Source organism: Triturus cristatus, chromosome 8, assembly GCF_964204655.1.
Source record: "Triturus cristatus chromosome 8, aTriCri1.1, whole genome shotgun sequence".
Classification (NCBI taxonomy): domain Eukaryota; kingdom Metazoa; phylum Chordata; class Amphibia; order Caudata; family Salamandridae; genus Triturus; species Triturus cristatus.
In genome coordinates, this window is record NC_140591.1 from 376,652,805 (window position 1) to 376,672,461 (window position 19,657).

Consider the following 19,657-nt stretch of genomic DNA (forward strand, 5'->3'; position numbering starts at 1 on the left):
GTTGTTTGGTGGTATGTGGTATAGAGTGCATTTATGTGGAGTGTATTTATGTTGCACTGAGTAGAGTGCAGTTAAGTGTCGTGTAATTATGTGGCACTGAGTGGTATTATGTGGAGTGTATTTATGTTGCATTGAGTAGACAGTAATTATGTGGCGTGTAATTATGTGGTACTGAGTGGTATGTGGAGTGTATTAATGTTGCACTGAGTAGAGTGTAATTATTTGGCATGTAACTATGTCACACCGAGTGGTATTTTGTGGAGGGTATTTTTGTTGCATTGAGTAGTGTAATTATGTGGCGTCTAATTATGTGCCACAGTGGTATTATGTGGAGTGTATTTATGTTGCATTGAATAGAGTGTAATTATGTGGCGTGTAATTATGTGGTACTGAGTGGTATTAGGTTGAGTCTATTTATGTTGCATTGAGTAGAGTGTAAATATGTGGCACTGAGTGGTATTATATGGAGTGTATTTATGTTGCATTGAGTAGAGTGTTATTATGCAGCGTTTAATTATGTGGCACTGAGTGGTAATGCGTGGAGTGTATTTATGTTGCATTGACTAGAGTGTAATTATGTGGCTTGTAATTATGTGGTACTGAGTGGTATGTGGGTGTATTTGTTGCATTGAGTAGAGTGTAATTATGTGGCGTGTAACTATGTCACACTGAGTGGTATTACGTGGAGTCTATTTATGTTGCGTTGAGTAGAGTGTAATTATGTGGTGTGTAATTATGTGGAACTGAGTGGTATTATGTGCAGTGTATTTATGGTGCATTGAATAAAGTGTAATTTTGACGTGCGATTATGTGTTACTGAGTGGTATTATGTGGAGTGTATTTATGTTGCATTGAGTAGATAAAACTAATCAGGACGAAAAGAAAATGGATTCTTTGCTAATTAAAGCTTTTAATTGTGTAGACTTGCTGTCAGGCGGGTTTATCTGGAATCTGGGGTTGGAAGCTGCATGTCAGGCTCCCTACAAGAGCACTTTCATTAATGGACGGGACAGAGAACCCCCACCCCCGCCCCTGCAATTGCAGACCAAGAGCTTTGTCAGATTCGCCGGGCAATTTTCAAAACACTGCTTCAAAAGCAGTGTAAAAAGCTTTCTACAAAAAAAAAGTTTTTTTCCTATCCCGAAGGCGAGTCCTAATGTAGTCCTTCCCACCTGGGTGCTGCAATTACCAAACTAACACAGTTGTTAAGGTGTTTCTCCATCAAAGGTCCCTCCATTTTAGTTGTTGTTACCATCTCTGGTCGTGGACTGCTGCTACCACAGGAAGACCAAGAAACCTCACGGTCCAAAAATCGACTTACATTGGATAAATGCGCCTCTGGTTAACACACAGGTGCGATGGGCAAAACAATGTCTTGACGTCATGAAGTGTGGTGTCACCCCTAATTGAGAATGTTAGAGCTCTGTGGTTGATGCGTGGGTAGGTGCGGACAAGGTGCATTCTGGCATTTGGAGTCCTACATTTGAAGGTGAGAGATAACTACAAGTACCAGAGCTGGCACACAATCACCAAGGCTGGATTAACTACTAATGGTTATAAATGCATGTAAGCACATTTGAGGTTCAGCCCTCTTGGCGCTAGGTAAATTACGGACTGGCACAAGGAGAAATAAGTGGAAGCCCTTCGGTCTGGTATACAGTATGGGAGACATCACCCTAACCAATTTGAGGCAATTTTAGATTAACTGAATGATGAGCATGAGACATGCAAAAGAGCACACAAAAAGGTACAGACTGTACACAGTCAGTATTATTTTGCATGTCCTATCAGTGATGCACCCATAAAGAAGGCCATTGTTATTTTGTGGTTATGATCAATTAATCGTGTTATTTTGCTTTTGTTTTGATTTTTTTTAAAAGAGAGAGCTCACCAAACACTAGGACGTAAGTACAATTAATTTGCTGGAAAGAACAAAGACTACTGGCCCGGAATGCACTGGTATGCTCCATACAAGCCGAGGTTGAAATACAGCCATCCTGCATGAGACCCCTTGGAACCCGCAGTACACCCGGCTGCTGCACACACAGCACCACAAGGAGTCACACGTGGGTTACAGGAAAGCATTGCTCCAGCCCCTCCCTACTCCAACCTCACTCACTGCTTTCCGACACCCCAAGCGGAGCTTCACACTGACTGAGAAATCAGAGTCATGCAAGAGTGCATTGGTGCACAGAGTTCTTTTTCTCCAAGATCATGTACAACCATGCCCTGACCACACAAAGTATTCATTTAGTACTTGCCGCCACAGTAGTCCACCATTATGACACTTTAATATACAAGCAAAGCCACGGCTGCAGAATCGCATAGTTTGAGTGGTTGTGCCAATAGTTTAGTGCTGGATTTAGTTTTTCTAGAGCGATTAGCAGCTACTTCAAAGCGCTTCTGTGTCAGAAAGTGCGGCACAATAAGGATAGTCGAGCAGGACTGGACTGTCCTCTATGCCTGGCGATGACCTGTAAAATGCTGCTGCAGTCTTGCATGAAATTCAGGCTGCTACCCTACTCAGCAATGCACATATTATTGGCCTTGGGCAGATGAAAAAATAAGCTGACGCCACACCATTAAACCCTGTTTACTGCACGCTGCTGCACACTGATGACTGCAGGGGGTGCCTTGGCACACTGAGCTATATATAAAAACAAGTGGCGGCAAAAGTGAAAGCAGCTGCAGCGGGAGTGGTGCGTGCGCGCTCGGCTCGATCTAAAAAAACGCGAGAACCATCTGTTTCCAATTACCGCCAACGCGATAATTGGAAACAGATGGGATTAAAGCTTGCTCCCGCGGACCCTAGACTATGGAACAAACAAGGCGGGACAATCACCCACCTTGCACCAATTGTGTGCTGTGTTTTTCAAAAAAACACAAAGGGCCTCTGACACCATGAATTACTTTTCCATTCTGCCACAACGATTTTGTCAATTAACCTTGGGCTACCATTTATTTATGGATTCATTTGTTTTTTTCAATTAGATAGGAAGATGAGATTACCATCACATTACATTTTAGGATATATAACCCCAACTTTTTAAGTACATAAAAAAAATTTTGGGACAAAAATACAGTACACATAGACAATATTTACATCACTAACATTCAAATGACCCAACACTTTGGAACAAATATGCAAACAAAAAGATGTGTTCCTAGTTTTGGAAAAGTCCTACTGGATTATAGTTTTAATTGGGAATTTATTTTCTTCAATCCTCAATTGTAATCACTTTGCAGGTCCTAGAGAGGTCAAAGAGTTATTCTCAAACTCTAGTTGAGAGCATACATTGTTCTGCTCATGTGTGCCTTCATAAAGAGCAATATCTTTAAGCTTGGTTGCTCTGAGCCTCTCTTTATAAAGAGCCAACGCGTTTCGACCTTCAATGAATGGGACCAAGCGCAGTGTTTCAAACGAAGGTCTTCGTCAGAGCAGGGCTTTAAACAGGTAGGACGTTGAATGTCATCTTAGGCTCTCATGGTAAACTACCATGGAGCTCCTGTATTCCTTTCTGTTGGGTTTAGTTCATGGCGGTGTTCAATCGACTCAGTTTTTAAATCTTAAAGTTTGTCGCGTGTTTTTCTTTCTTCTTGGAAGTCACTTCCTGGTCCGCGATCCCGTCAGAATACACGGCATTTAATCACCACCACCACGAACCGAGAGGGGATACCCACGGACCTAAAGGCGAAGCATTGATGGCATTTAACGTCCTACCTGTTTAAAGCCCTGCCAAAAACTCTCCTTATATCCTTTTGCACTTTCTCCAGAGAGCTAAAAGTACTAAGATATCTAGACATATCCTTTACAAAATCTTCTCTGAATAGTAACCCATCACTTCTCTCCCCTGGCTCCTTATTCGCCAGATCCGCCAATTTCGGATCCATTTTAAAGAGAATACTTTTTCTCCCTTCTATGCAAAGGGCAGTGTTTGAATTGCCCAAAAGACATATAGCCCTTTGGACCCATTGACGCATTTCTGCCACATCAATACCAGTATTGTTTGTATGAGCTTCTTCGCAAATGTCAAATATTTTGGTCAGTGGTCCCAAAACGTACAGGAGTCTATCCTGACACCATTTCAACCCTTTTCAAGACCTTTCCTTGGGTCTTTTCCTGACTTATTAATGAAACCCATCATTTTTTGGTCTAGTTCTGGAGTATATGCCACCTTGGACATTCGCTCCTCATCCTAGTTCTGACATCCTTAGGTATTTCCCTCCTTATCCAAAATCTTCCATATTTTGCTATGTGCTCCACAGGAGCCCATTGCATAGAAAGAGGATGTTGAATCATAAGTGGGTCAAACATTTCTTCCCCTTGAGGATCAACAATATAATTTTCTTCAATTTTTATCTCTCTCTCTCTCTCAACGTACTCCTTTTTAGAGGAACCTCCTCCATATCAGAATCATCGATACTTGAACTGCATCTAAGTTCAACATCTCCCCTTGATGAACTGGAATCACAAGCCACCGTTGTATGCTTTATTTTATGCGCCTTTTTTGCGCTGTCTTTCGCCTTTATAGCGGATCCCTTCAGAGCTTTATGTTCTTTACCCTTTTTAACTGATTCAACCATCTTTCTTTTCTGACCTCTTTTTCTCCCTTGGTTAGAACCTCCTGCAAACATATCAACCTCTTCAGTGGTCCAGAGGTTCTCTTCTTCGCCAGACTTTTGTCTCCTTTGCATAGTTTTTCCATACTATTTTCTATTTTTTTGTCCAGAGATGCAGACATCTCCCCAAACATTTTATCCATATAGGATTTCATTCTTTCTTCAAAACTTCCCTCAACACCTTCCATAATGTCTTTTTTTAAAACAATTAATCACCTATCACCAATGCTCTTCTTTGAACAATATAAATCTGATTCTTATCCAAACTTAACTTCTCCTCACAAATTTCATACAATCTTATCCCCAAAACACTTTCTTATGATGAAACTAACAAATTCTCACTGAAATAACTCTTCCACAACCTCCTCATGAACCTCCGATCGAAGTCTGTCAGAAACTGACTCGCGTTTTGACAGACTTTGTCTTGATCCCAAAATATGTCCGATCCAAAACCACTTTAAAACACTGAAAATTTCCCTATCTTTCAAAATGGCCGCCACACGTTGCGTGCGTATGGCGTCCTAAATACTTCAAATTCCTTCTCTCGCATTCCTCACGCGCCAAGCATTAAATTACAATGCTTCTTAATGTACGCCACACGCAGCGTGTGTACGGCAGCAAAAAACATTCTGCCTCTATGTGCGCGCTCCACACGCACCAATCCTTGCTACGTCAGCACCTCTCCTTCTCGAGCCCCGAAGGATTCTTTGCCTCGCGAAACGCCTGAAACGATCAACCGTCACTTCACGCGGTAAAGATATAAACTATATCCTCCTTATTTAAAAATACGCCGCATTAACACTTATTTCAATCGCTCCAAATCAAAAACATCGTACATGAAACTTTCAATGATATTTGAATGCTTGCCATTTAAAACATTACCCAAAGGCTCTTTAAGTTTAACCAATAAAACAAAATAACTTTCTTTTTAAATTACATACTTACAGTCCACTCCTAAACAGTCTACATAAACCCAAATTGTTTCATGCTAATATAGACATTTAATATGTACCAAATCATATTAAAATTTTAACACTTTAAAACGTGACTTATCTGTGTCTGAGCAGCAACAAAAGAGGAAGATGGCTGAAGTACTGGGTATTTTAGTCCCAGCGGTGCAGGGGCACACACCCTATGACTTCTGGGTTCACCCTGTTCCAGACCTACAGAAACACAGAGTCTTCTGGGTGAAGTCAAAGATTCATTTTTTGGCTGCAGACCAATTACAGGTATCCTAGAAGTACAACAGCGTGTATGTTCTCAGGAGACTGCTGAAAATCATAGAAACGGACTTCATCTTAAATACAGTTTTCCCTGCCTCAGGCATACATTCCTAGGTTTATGATATGGCCATTACATGTATACATTTCAAAAGAAAAGGCAGAGTCATGATGACCATCCCACATTCCAGTTCGGCCAGCCCGCAATTATTTACACAGTAAGGCTCAGATCCCACATCAGATATCGATAGGCCCCAATAAACATGAGCATCTCCTGTTTTGGGAAACAAGCCATAAAGCAGGAACAGCCAGGCGTGAAAGAGATTAGCTGGAGGCTCGTGTAGGATGAAAAGACTTTATGGTGTGTCAAGCCCTGATGCTAATCACAGGTGGCCAGGGGACGGGGGACTCGTGAGACCAGTTCGACCTGGGGCAGCAGAGCCGAGCTGCCCAGGTCACGGAAAAGTCAAGGAAAGGCACATGTGCTTCTAAAGACCCGTTTTTACTTCGTGCAGTATAGTCTATGTGAGGGCAACCATAAGATGGCCACTGATGAAAAATGGAACCCGCGTAGTGATGCAAAATAGCGTGTACATAGTGCATTAATAGCTAGAACGTTATATAGAGCACTCGTACATACCGCATTAACCATTTGCGGTTCGCCAATACCGGCATAGACAGGGGTAGGCCCCTGTCCCCTACGCGGTCCTGAATATTAAAGTACGACATGGCTGCCAGTTCTAAGTGTATATGCATGTTCAGAGTTCTAGAAGTTCTTAGGATTCTAAATTCTAGTGTTTTTTTGTTGCTGCTGTTCGGGGAGCAATAAAAGGGGTGATGCATAATATTGGCCTCCGGGCCTTGATGTAAAATGCTGGTTATCGTTATTATTATATTATGAGTTGGGCTTGCTTTTTTGCCTTGTTTCACATCTCGTCCTGCTTGTTCACCAACTGGAGCAGAGGTACTGAAGCCTGACTCTTGTGTCTACTTTTATGCTAGGTTTGGTGTAAATCAATTTAACTGTTTGGGCTGTGGGTACAAGCAAAATTTCTTACACTGCTAAAATGGAAAAACACATCTCTTTTCCCCACCCTTGACTTTTTTTCCCCTACAAAACGTGGCACACCAGATTTCACAAAGCTACTGTTAAATAAGGTGCAAATCTGTCAATGGGGTAAAATGGTACAGACTGATGAAAAATGGAAAGTGAAGCTTACCATAACTAAACAATATGTGTGTATCTATGTATATATTGATATAACTGGGTAGTTATATTTAGGCCAGCATTTCCATTAGGAACGCCTTTTTTTTTTGCTATTAACTTTAGCACTGTTTGCCGAATCCTTACAAAACTTACCACAAAAGTGCTACTTTCTATCTAGTTTGTGCAAGGGAAGTTAAAGGTGATCCGTCAAGCAGGGGCTAAGAAAAAAGTGGTGTCCCAAAACCTCAAAATCACCAATCATTTTTCATAGACTTTTTTGACCAGCACTACAGCAGAAACTGCTCAACAGTATTACACCAAATTTGGCATAAAGTTTTATATTGGTTCACAGATTGTGCTTATGTGATTTGGTGTAAATTAGTTCAGTAGTTCTCAAGATATTTAGGTTTAATTATGATTGTATATCTGGATGGTTTAGCTTGAGGGACTCTCTTGAAAGTCCCTCAAACCCAATTTTAGAATATGAAGCACTCTGATTGGCCCAGGGAGCCTTTTTCCTTTAGCCAAATCACTTCCATGGGAGTCAGATTCCTTTGGGTGCGAATGCTCTAATTGGCTGCCGGCAACATGAGAAAAATGTTGCTGACAGCCATATCAGGACTCTGGTACTTAGTGCCCTGTTCTGAAGTTATAAAAAAGAAAACATATAAGGGGGTAGTGTAGGGATACCCTGACCTGACTAGTCCCCCTGGGGGTGGGGTGGGGGGAGAGCAGAGAGATCCCCCTTGGGCCCAAAATAAAAAAAAGTAATCTGCGTTTTTTGTCAAGATCCTGGGGGAGTACCATGAGATCACGGCAAAAAAAAAGAAAATAGCAGATGCCAATTTTTTTATTCAAATATTTGGGGAGGGGGAGTGAGTGAAGCCCCCACCCTTAGCCCATTTGGTCCCCAGGACCCCAGCTGAGTAACTTAAGTAAGGGCAACTGAATGCGGTCGCGTGGATTTCATCCTTCAGGACCCAATGCACATCCCCTCCCTGAGTCTTGTTCAGACCCGAAGCCCCCATGCTCCATGGCCGGAATTATAAACCAAGGGGAGGGAACACCGCAGCTTCCCTACCTAAGCTTAAAAAGGCTTGGGGTCCCCATCCCTGGGGGCTGTATTAAATTAAAGAGGAGAGGGGCCACAAGGTCCTCCTTCCCTAAGCAATTGTAGGTCCTGGAGACCCAATACCCCGGGACTGACAAGAGGTTTATGGGTGGGGGCTCGCAGCCCCCTCCCTGACCTTTTAAAGGCATGTAGAACCGCATCCTTTGGGCCTGGCTCTTTTAGAGTGTCCCAGGTAGCCCACCCTCAGGACACAGTAGTTTCCTTCCCTGCACTACAGTGGGGAGGGAAAAGTGTTTGCTCCTATCTGGTGGGACATTTTTAAATCTCCACCCAAGCAGGAGCAAACATGCCTTCCCTGCATGCAGCAGTGCAGGCAGGGAAGACAAATCTGCACCCAGTCGACAGGAGATTTATACATACTACTGTAAGCTGGGAGCAGACTTCTGTTCTGTTTCCTGCCCATACTATGCAGGCAGGGAAACAGAACACATATTGCTCCTGCTCAGAGGGAGCAAGCATAGATAGCTGCTCCCTCCGGGTGAGAGCAATACCTGCTCCCGTACTGTGAAGGGAGCCAGCTGGGGCTATGTGTTGCTTGATGAGTGCACCGGGTGAGCACCAGGGCACCCACCTATAATAAAGATAGGCGCCAGAGGATGAGGTCATACACCCACTCAGTCTTCAATACACCTTTGCGTATCTATATATCTTAAACTTTTAAAAATCACCCAGTCTCTGGATATATATTTTCCTTATTGCTCCCGGGACCTGGCCCACCCTGGGGATTATTAAAATGTGCTTTGTTTTTAAAAAAAGATTTTGGCGGGATTCGCGTACCATATGCAAATCCTGCTGGAAAAAAATGGGGGTCACTGTGTTTCTACCCTGCCCCCTTATGTTGTTTTTTCACCTTTTTTCTTGTGACTTTGTTTTTAATGAGATACGGTCCGATGCATGTGGTCCCCGGGGTCAAAGAAGGATCGGGAATTGGCACTGTATGGACCCCTTCACCTTTTTTTTTAATTTGGCCCCAAGAGATGGGGTCCTCAGGGCCTAATAAACTGTGACACCCTGAAATCGTCAAATAATCTACCTTAAACTAACTAGCACAAAGAAAATTAGATAAAACACAACCAGTACCTTCAAAATCCTCAGGTGAAGTGCGAGGATTCTAATGCCTCAGCTGTCTAAGTTCTAAACCAGACTTCACTGCTCTCAAAACACTAGAACGCTAACCTAATACCCTTCCTGTCCTTTGGGCGGCCATCTTATGGTTTCTCCAGGTGTGGCATTGAACTCTTGCTACTCCATTCCTTGCTCTGTGTAATGCCTGATGTGTAACCAAATTAACTGTCAACTTCTTTCTAGTGTTTGTGGGCTGAATTCTGACAGTGAACAATTAAGCTAATTTTGCATTTAATCTTTAAAAATACATAACTCGACTATAACGTATTGGATTTTTGTCATTTTGGTATTTTTACTTATAACATTATTCTCTATATCTCTGAACTGGTGTGGAATCGTTTTGTGGTGTTTTCACTGCTTTACTGCTTGATTTGTTGCTCAAATACTTTACACATTGCCTCTTACGTTAAGCCTGACTGCTCTGTGCCAAGCTATCAGAGGGTGAGCACAATTTACTTTAAAGTGTGTTACTGGCTTACCCTGACTAGGAGTGTGGTTCCTACTCTGACAGGGTGCTTACCTCTGCAAATCAGACACCCAATTTCTAACCTGTGGCCTGTACTGCCTATTGGTTCATGCAGGGTTCACAGCAGGGTTGTGGGGACGGAGATCCTAATCTCTAGGTCCCTGCCATAACAGGTCATTAAACACTGGGCAGATCCCCTTGGGTGTTACACTGCAGTGAATGGGCAGTAGAATAGACTAAGCCTGACAGTGCATCTGGTACCTCCCCCATGTCTAAAAGGGGCAAGACTGGAAAAACTAGCAGAGTGGAATACCACCCATATCAGACACTTGCCTACAAATCTTCCAGTAAGCAACTGGGATAACAGACCTATGGTTGGCGACACACCCTCGACAGCTGCAATATTACTAAGCCTCTAACACCATGTTTCCTATGTCTAGCCTTGACTATCTACTGGTAGCCAGACACAGGGTCGGAGAGTGTAGTGACTCGAGGTGGCATGTCACAACCTAAAATGACCATTAGGCATATAAAATCACTACGCTATAGGGGCTACGCTAGAGAAGTGCTGCCTCAAGTGTGGGTGTGCTCGATATTAGATCCCAGGGACCTGATGGACTGGAATGCTCGAAAGTCCATAGTACAAAAAACGGACCATTACATCTTGGAAAACATGGGGTTGGTGGGCTCCAGCATAGACTTATGGAAAGCCTATAAAATGGTCATGAGGGTGCAACTGATAGCCCATGTTGATGGGAAAAGGAAGGAGCGAGAGAAAGTCTAAAGACAGCTGTAGGAACAACTATTGTGGGCAGAGGCAGATTACTTGGCCTCCCCTATAGAGACCAGTCACACCGTACAGAGCTGCAACGTGAAGAGTACTGGGTCCAGGCTACCCAAGAGGTGAGAAAACTGTTCTGCAACAAGCAAGCCTGGCTTTATGAGGTAGGCAATAAGGCAGGAAAGCCATTGGTGTGACTTGCCTACTGGGAAGAACAGACAGTGTAAACCTTGGAGGGCATCACTCAGGTCTTTGCAGACGACCTGAGTTGACTGTACCATTCAACTGCAATAGAGGGCCAGTCAAATATTTAGGTGATCTTCTGGTTCCGCAACTGGGTTGGACGCAAGAACACTTCTAGAGGCAGAGATAACAGACACTTAAATATCTTAGGGAGGGACCCAGTAAAAAAGAAAATGTTTTTCCGGCTTAATATTACAAATGTTTGAATTTTAAAATAGTGAAAACCATCAAGGTCATGTTTGGTGTGGTCAGGGATGAAGGGAAAATGCCCAAATCCCTGCGGCAGTCCACCATAGTACACATCCACAAGGAAGGGAAGCTGCCAAGAGTGTGCCTCCTACATGTCGATGTCTCTATTAAATGTGGAAATGAAAATCCTGGCCATGTGTCAGGGTTCAGAAGTCTAAGGCAAATCTTATTCACTGCGCAACCATTACCGCAGGAAACTTAGTTATAGTCACAGGCTGCACGGTTTTAGGAAGAATCCACAGAAGATTGAGGAACGCAACTAAGTTTGCCGGTCTAGTCTCTCACGATTGGCTTAAGGTGCGAGGACAGAATAGGCCTTGAAGTGCGGCGGCAGAATTCGAAGCTGCGTACTCTACCAACGACTTCTTCAAGTGTGCATCTCCCGCGCAAGAGCATAGTTTCGTCAGCTGACAGTGTAGTTTTGTTTGTTTTGAGCATGCGTAGTTTTCTAGCTTAGGGTAGTGTTCCTCACGTGAGCGTCAGGACGGGTTAGTTAGATAGGGAATTTTACGGAAAATACATACATTAAAGAAACTCACAAGAGAGTTGCTGGAGTTACTTAGGAAGCGAAAGAAATTGCTGGAATTCGTGAAAAGATCCTTACCCGCTTTGGCATGTTTTCTTCGAATGGATATAGTTACTATGTAAAGATCCACTGGCAAGAGTCCAGGTCAATGGTGCAGTCTTGGGTGAATTTAAATTGGGTAGAGTGATGATCAAGGTTGTCCACTATTCCTTTAGATTTTTGCTGCTGTATTTGAATGGCTGGCTAAGTGTATACAGGTGGGGAACGCTTCTTTGTGGTATTGAGGTAGGACAAAGACTGGGTAGACACGATATCGCTATATGTGGATGACATGCGGCTCTCTACCTGGTGGACCCCAAGAAACTGGTGTGAAGATCCTAGAGGTGTTCGGAAGTACAAGGGTATGTTCATCAACTGGAGTAAATCCGTTGTCTACCCCTTGATGGATTGGCTACCATGTAGTGACTGGGACAGCCCCTTAAGTGGGAAACAACGGGCTTTACATGCTTAGGGATTTTCGTCACTACATATCAGACAGATTCTTCCATGTCAACTTAGAGGGAATACTGGAAGTGTATAGGAATGATGTGAGACAATGGTGGAAGTTGCCCCTGTCTGTGCTGAATTGGGCAGCCCAATATAAAACGATTGGGCATCACAGTCATTGATGGTTAACGATTAGGCATTCATGACAAAGCACCCCCCCCCCTCTAGCGGACATGAGGGCCTCGACCTGAAAGGTTACGTACGTAGCTTTTACAGAGCGGGAAGGAAGATTTTGCTGCCGACAGCCCCAATGGCAATGGTTGGCTACGCCAAAATGGGCTGGATTGAAAAGCTTATACTAGAAACACTACTCTGGGAAGCAGAGACATTAAAGGAGCTGTGAAAGATAGAGGCTTGTGGCAAGGGGTATCTCTTGAGCATATCTAAACTAGGCATATTTGACCAGCTGGGGGGGGGGGGGTGATACATTTCCGGATCTGCAGGAACAGTTTGACCTGGGGTGCAGTCAGTTTCTCCGCCAAATGCAGTTGAAACACATCATTAGGTGACACACAGACTGTGTGACATCTCGGAGGAAAGACCGATAGAAATGAGAGTCTTGAATGCTACATAGGCAAGCATCCTGTATGGCAGATTAGAGCACACTGATCAATACCCTGTCCCCCCTCACAGCGTTAAGGGAGAAATGGGAGCACAAATTAGGGAGACTCGAGGATGACGCTTGGAGAGAGGTGTGCAGCTACCCATGGGAGGTGGCCAAACGATAGGTCTCCCTGGTACAATTAACAATACTACACAGGGTATATTCCACGAGAACAATGTTATTAGTGATCCAGCGCAAAACCGGGAAAAAGGGGCAAATTTACAAATATCCTCCCTGCGTCGCAGACCCGACGTCACGCTAGCTCATTTTCACACGCAGTCATTGGTGGGGCCCATAACACCAACACTCACCTGTCTCTCTCACGAGTCTGCACACAGGAGGGATGAATAATTCAAGCGCTGGACATGTGGGGGGGGGGTAGCTTATAACCTATAGGGGAGAAAAAGTTATCTTACAGAAATATACATTAGCACTCACCACCTATAGATTCCTAATCTTAAACATGAAGGCACTCCACCACTTGGTCGGCGGACCAATTAGTTGGATTGGTTGATGGTGATCTAGAACCAGCTAAAACACATTTAAGACTCAAACAGGCACATGCATCAAAGCTATTTGCGATCGCAAACGGCGCGAATCGCAAAAATCGGCCGTTTGCGATCGCAAAAATAGCTTTTGCGATGCATGAAACAACTTGCCACTCGCAATTTAAGAAATCGCAAATTATTGTGATTTCTTAAATAGCGATTGCATTTAAGGAATCCCTAATTGAGATTCCTTAAATGCAATGCATTACAGTTTAAAAAATAGCGATTTCGCTATTAGCGTGAGCAAATTACCATGAGGCTGGACCTCATGGTAATTTGCGAAAACTTAGAAAAATGCACTTATTTGCATTTTTCTAAGTTTCATGTTGCCCACACACATGCCCTTAGAGCATGTGTGTATGCAACATTTGTGCAGTGTGAACATACATGGGTGCAATAGGGTGTCATTTTGACACCCTTGCACCATCGAAATTGCGGGAGCAATTTGCGAATACCTACTGGTACTCGCAAATTGCTCCCGCAATCTCTAAGTCATTTCTATGGGCCTGGAGGCCCATAGGAATGAATGGGAAGACATTCCTTAATTGCGACTCGCAATTTGCTAGTCGCAATTAAGGAATTTGTGGGAATCGCTATTTCTTTAGCGATTCCTACATGCATAGGGTTTTGCTATTCCTTAATTGCGATTCCTTAATAATCGCTATTAAGGAATCGCAAAACCCTATGATGATGCATGTGCCTGAAAATCTTTTACTCTCTTCATTGAATAACTACAAACTCGTAATTTCCGTTAATCAATTTGTTTATCTAAATATTATTTCATTTAATCTCAACATTTATAATTGAGCAAAGTTTAGAGTTTTATTAATTTCGCATGACATTATATTTACCTATTCTTGCTATCTGGATTTTTCTCTAGTTCATTTGGCTCAGCAGAACCAAATTTAGCCGTTAATTGTCCAAATAAGGCAGGCCAAAGCTCAAAGTCCGAAAGTTCTCTGCTCAGCACGTCACTGTCCTAAAGTTCTCCAAAGGACCAGAAATCGTGCAAGCATCTGTCATCGTCTGTCGGGGTCGATAGGGTTTGCGGTCATCGAGCAAAAGGCAGCAACGCAACACTCCCTAGTCTACTACTCTTTTATAATAAATTTCAGGATAACATGAAACAATTTTAGACCAAGAAGGTACCCTATTGGCTGATTGGAAACGTCTGATTTTACATCATAGATGTTCACATGGATTTTGATGGTTCACTTCCGTAGCGCCTGTTAGTCCTTATGTTACAATGTTTAGGGTTTGCTTGTATGATCCAATTGTTCCTTTAAACCAGTTCTTACTAACTGGATTTTTGGCAGTCCACCAAGATCCTATCCTTGACTGAGGACATGGTGTGCAAAGGTTGTTAGGAAGTTCATGGAGCCATCCGAGTCTGCGCCATTTTCTTGGTAGGCCCAAATGCCAACTTAAGCGAAACAAACACAAGAGAATAATTAATACAAAGAAATGAAGATTCTAATGTTAACCCCTCACTAATCCCCTTATTTATTAGTATTTTCCTACCATATAGCGACATTTAAAGAAATAATATTTACCTTTACGATCCTCCACGAAAATGCAAACATCACAAAAGCAACATAAATCATGCGATTTCCTATTACCACATGTACTACTATTAATATGCGTACAGATTTTAGTTAGCAAATAGCAGTTTCCCACGTGTAATTGGTGTATGCAAATGGTTGAATTAATATAACACAGCACACAGTTAGTGAATTATACTACGTAGGTTATTTAATTGGTGTTCTCATGCAAAATAGAGGAGGTATACAACATTTTGCTCTACCTGCTCCATCATTAGCAATGAGTAAGGTAGAAGATGACCAGTGTCTTTGGTACACTACTATACATACTATGGTGCTGCCTGAGAATATGAGTATACTGGGACAGGGTTCGCAATACACTGTCAAGGGTTATCTGCAGCACCCTGAACCTCACTCCAAAACTAGTGATGCTGGGTATATGGGGAGACCAATCCATGGATAGATATATGCACTTCTGTCATGTTGCACTAATGGTGCCCGACGTGACATGGTTTGTGATCCGGCAACTGTGTGGCCTCTGACTATAGCAGAGTGGGAGTAACACAGTTCATGAGGTCTGAAGAGTTGGTATACAAATCTTTCCTCTGCCCATGTAAATTTGAAAATTTTGGTTGCAGGAGAGTAGGATCTGCTTCGCATGGTTACCCCCACTTTTTGCGGGTGTTTCACTGTTTTTCAACTTTAGTCTGGCTGGGGCGCTGCTTTTCAGGACCCCAGCCTAGCTGCTCCTAAATTGATTCCATGTACTTTAGGTACAGTCCAATTGGACTCTGGGGTACCCCAGAGGCCTACCAGGGGCTGGAGCATGTAGTATGCCACCCCTGTAAAGCCCTCCAAATCACACCACAGGTCTGCTACTGCGGCCTGGGTAAGGTGGTGCATGCACCCCTTACTGAGGTATAGGTTCACTATACCTCACCTATCACTGCACATAGAAACCTATCAGTCACCCCTATGGTAGGCCTCATCAATCCTGAAGGCAGGGTGCTTGGTTATATGTGAAAGGGTGCCCAGGCATGAGCTGAGCACCTCTGCAGCCTTCGAAATCTCTTCTCCGGCGTTGTCAGTGGTGCAGCCTGACCATATACTCTTAAGTGCATTATAACCAAACGGTAAATGCTAACTTTGGACTGGCTGCTGGGAAACATGTTGTGTTTGGGGTCAAACACCTTGGAATCATACCCCCACACCAGTAACTGGTGTGGGAGTATGATCCCACCCTTCTAGAGGGAGAGACAGAACCGGTATACCCGGTACCAACTTAACTGAGCCCTGGCATCACAAAATGGATGCTGCAGCCACAGACACAGGTCTGGCCTCCTGCTGCTGACCGAAACTCCGGCAGGGGAGGCCTGGACAATAGGTTTCCTGTCACAGGGAGGTGTAACCACCTCCCAGACAGGCTGATGTGTATTGGGGCTGGGTGGGAGCACTCTCCGAGTGCTTTGAAGTCCTGCACTGGGGGCACATTTGGTGTCCCTGTGCATAGTCCAGCTCAAACCGGTTCAGGGGCTTCCAGCCCCTGCTCTGGCGTTAAACGGGACAAAGGAAATGGGTGAAGCCACCCCTCTTTCCAAACCCTCCCATAGGTGGGTCCCTAGAGCTAGTCCAACCCCTTCCTTAGGTATAAGTAAGGAACCGCTGGCAACAGGACTTTAGATATCCCTGGACGAAACGCTCTACTCAAGTTTAGAGGACTGAAAAAATCTCCCTTGGGGTCAAGGAGTGACTCCCCTGCTTGGCAGGCACCACCGGAGAATTTTGCCGGTCTGCATCTCTGAAGCTCCCGCCGGACTCCGAACTCCGAAGTATCTGCAGCCCAGGAAGACGATTTCCAGACGTCTCAGAGGCCGACCCGAGTCCCCAGCAAAGCTGAGACCCGCAGCCCTCGTGAATAACGTGGAACCGGAACTCCTGGTCACCTGGCACATTTGAAAGTGCATTGACTTCCTGACGTCTCTCGAAGTTGTGCTTTGGGTTACTTGTAGCCCACGCCCGAGCACCATCTGCACTGAAGATTGTGGGCCTACACTCCATGAGTGTACCGTGAGCCCACTTCTTGCATTTCAGCTCGAGGATGTCTTCGCGATCCCTGGTCCGTCAAATGGTGGGTCCCTGAGAAGGCAACTTTGATTTTCCTTGGGCTTCCCTGGTTGCTCCGGACGTGCCCCAACTACCCACTGCGTGGTGAGTCCCTCAGACCACAGAAGCATCTTTCTCCTTTCTGCATGGGTTGCTGTTGCCAAGGCTTGTTGTGTCCAATCCGGGCACTGACGCTGCAGCACTCGACATCCTTCGTGGGACAGCTCGAATCCAGCTCCTGGTTGTCCTCGACGCCTCCTGGTCCTCGTGGCTGGAGAGTCAAGCTTCACCTTCTTCACCTGAAATCACCCGACATCGGTGGGCATTCGTCTATCTTGCTCCTGGTCACTGGCTAGTGACCCAGACTCTGTCCCCTCTGCTTTCAGGTTCTTCTCATCTTCGATCCAGGCTTGGATCTCTTCGGACACTTTGCATCTTCCCGGCAGCAGCACTTCTTCGCCAGCTTCCATAGAAAACGACGACGCGACCCGACACCATTTGACACCTATGCACCCGGCTTCCCTGGGTGAGGTAACTCGAGTACTCTGGTGATCCCGTGGGTGTTGACCCTAGAACTTCCTAAGTCCAAAAGGGTTTGGTCCTAGCTCATCTCTAAGTGTCCCTAATCTTTAAAAATCTAACCTCGACTTCGCCCATAGAAACTAACGGGAGCTCGCGGCTGTGTTCTCACACAGCACACGGGCCCCGTGGGTCCCCTGTGTCACTACCTTGGGTGGTTCGTTGGGGTCCCAGCGATTCTACAGGCTCTAGCCCTTGTGTCTAGTTAAGTTGTGATTCTTATACCACTATTTTAGTATATGGTTTGCCTCGCCCCTAGGACCTGACATGTATTTGTGCTATTTTAATGTACTATTTGAAGTGTAACTTATGTGTTTGGACCTCTAGCCTCATAAAGAGACTGTAGGGTGTGTTTAGAAATAAATACATATATTTTATATATATATCTGGTGTGGTTGTCTTTCATTTAGCCATTCAAGGGATTATAGACTGGTAAAACAAGCTGCTTTACATTCGCACAAGACTTAGCACGAAGGCTGCTCTCCATAGCTACCACTAGGACAGCTTTCAATAAAGGTTGTCTTTAACCTATCATCAATAAGGGGTTGTTAGGTCTGGTACAGGGTGCCCACTATAATTAGTGGACAGCATATACCAGGCCAACTTCTCACATGGTGCACAAGGGAAAACAAGGAAAACGACGGGGAATGAGAAGGGGCTAGAGTTGAGCGATTATGGTGGTACCCCGGCTGGGCTGATGCGAGCTAGACCGAGATGTCAGCCAGACCTTGCAGGATACTTGGGAGATGCTGGATGAGACTAGTTGCTTGGTGCACTATATCAAAGGTAAACATCCATGTGAGCTTGAATGTTGATCTATGTACTGTGCACCTCAATATTACAGCAGGTAATTGTTAATTTTTTGTTTGTAAATATCTGTTTTATTGCAAAACTAATAAACAGAACTATGCAAAAGTAAGATGATAGGGAATTCTAGAAGGTGGCAGATGCATGCATCTGCCAAAAGGCAACAGGTGAGATCCATCTGTTAAACTTTGATTTCACCTACCCTATTAGAGATGGATGAACCACCAGGTTGCCAGTAGAGGAGCATTCAACTGCTTGTCCTTCACAGAGCTCTCACAATCACACTCTCCTAAATGGAAAAATCAAGCTACAGAGCTGCATATATCTAAACAATAATACATAACTGAAAATAATCACTGATTACATTTGCTTTTTTCATGGCCTATTTAAGTGCCGTTCTGTGCTCACACATTGGTATTTATCATTTCCCTGATGCCATACCCTTTCTCTCCCTCAGCATGTTACCGACACTTTCTCACATGGAACACTGCCTTTTTTCAATGAAAAGCCTCTCCCCGCTACTTTTATCTCCTAATCCAGGCTCTCTGATACTTCATCATCACCACCTGTGGCAAGTCCCATTAAATCAACAGTTTCATTTCATTTCCGCACATTCCTGTCTTGAACGTCAATTCACCAAAAGGCCACTGATAGCAAACGAGACAGCACATGCCTTTGGCCCACAATGACATCATAGGATTGGTTTCTCAACTCTCTCTTTCCCATTCAAAGGGTGCATCGTCTGTAGAAGCTGCTACCTCTATATGCCACTAAATGAAATCCATGATTCTTATTTAGGTATCTAATTTATGTAAACTCTGCCTGGACTCTGCATCTGAGCTGATGGAAGCTCAACCACTGTTAAAACACTGCGAAGCGACTGAAGAATTTTCTATCTGAGCAGGTACTGTCCTTCTGAGAAAAATACCTAATTTACTCATTCATCTCTTTACTGTGTGCATATAAATTTTTTCTTTACGGAGTTTTATATAGCGCAAACTTGAACCGGTATGGGTATCAGAGTGCTTTACATAGCACCAGTTCAGTTACATGATGGCACACTCATTCTTGTTAGGCACGGGGAAATTAAGTGATATACCCAGAATCGCAGAATGCTCAGCGTCATTGCCGAGACTGGAACCCGGTACCCCATATTCGCGGTCGACCGCCCTAGCCGTTAGGCCAACTCCTCTCCCTACGATAATAATCGTTATCCCATGAACTTGTATAATTACTGTAGAAATATAACCTGTGCGAATGAGGATTCTGATGAACAGGAACATGAGCTAGTAGTGGGAAAATTGGAGATTTGGAGGAAATGATTCTCCCATGGCTACTTATGTTCTGGTTTTGTACCAGT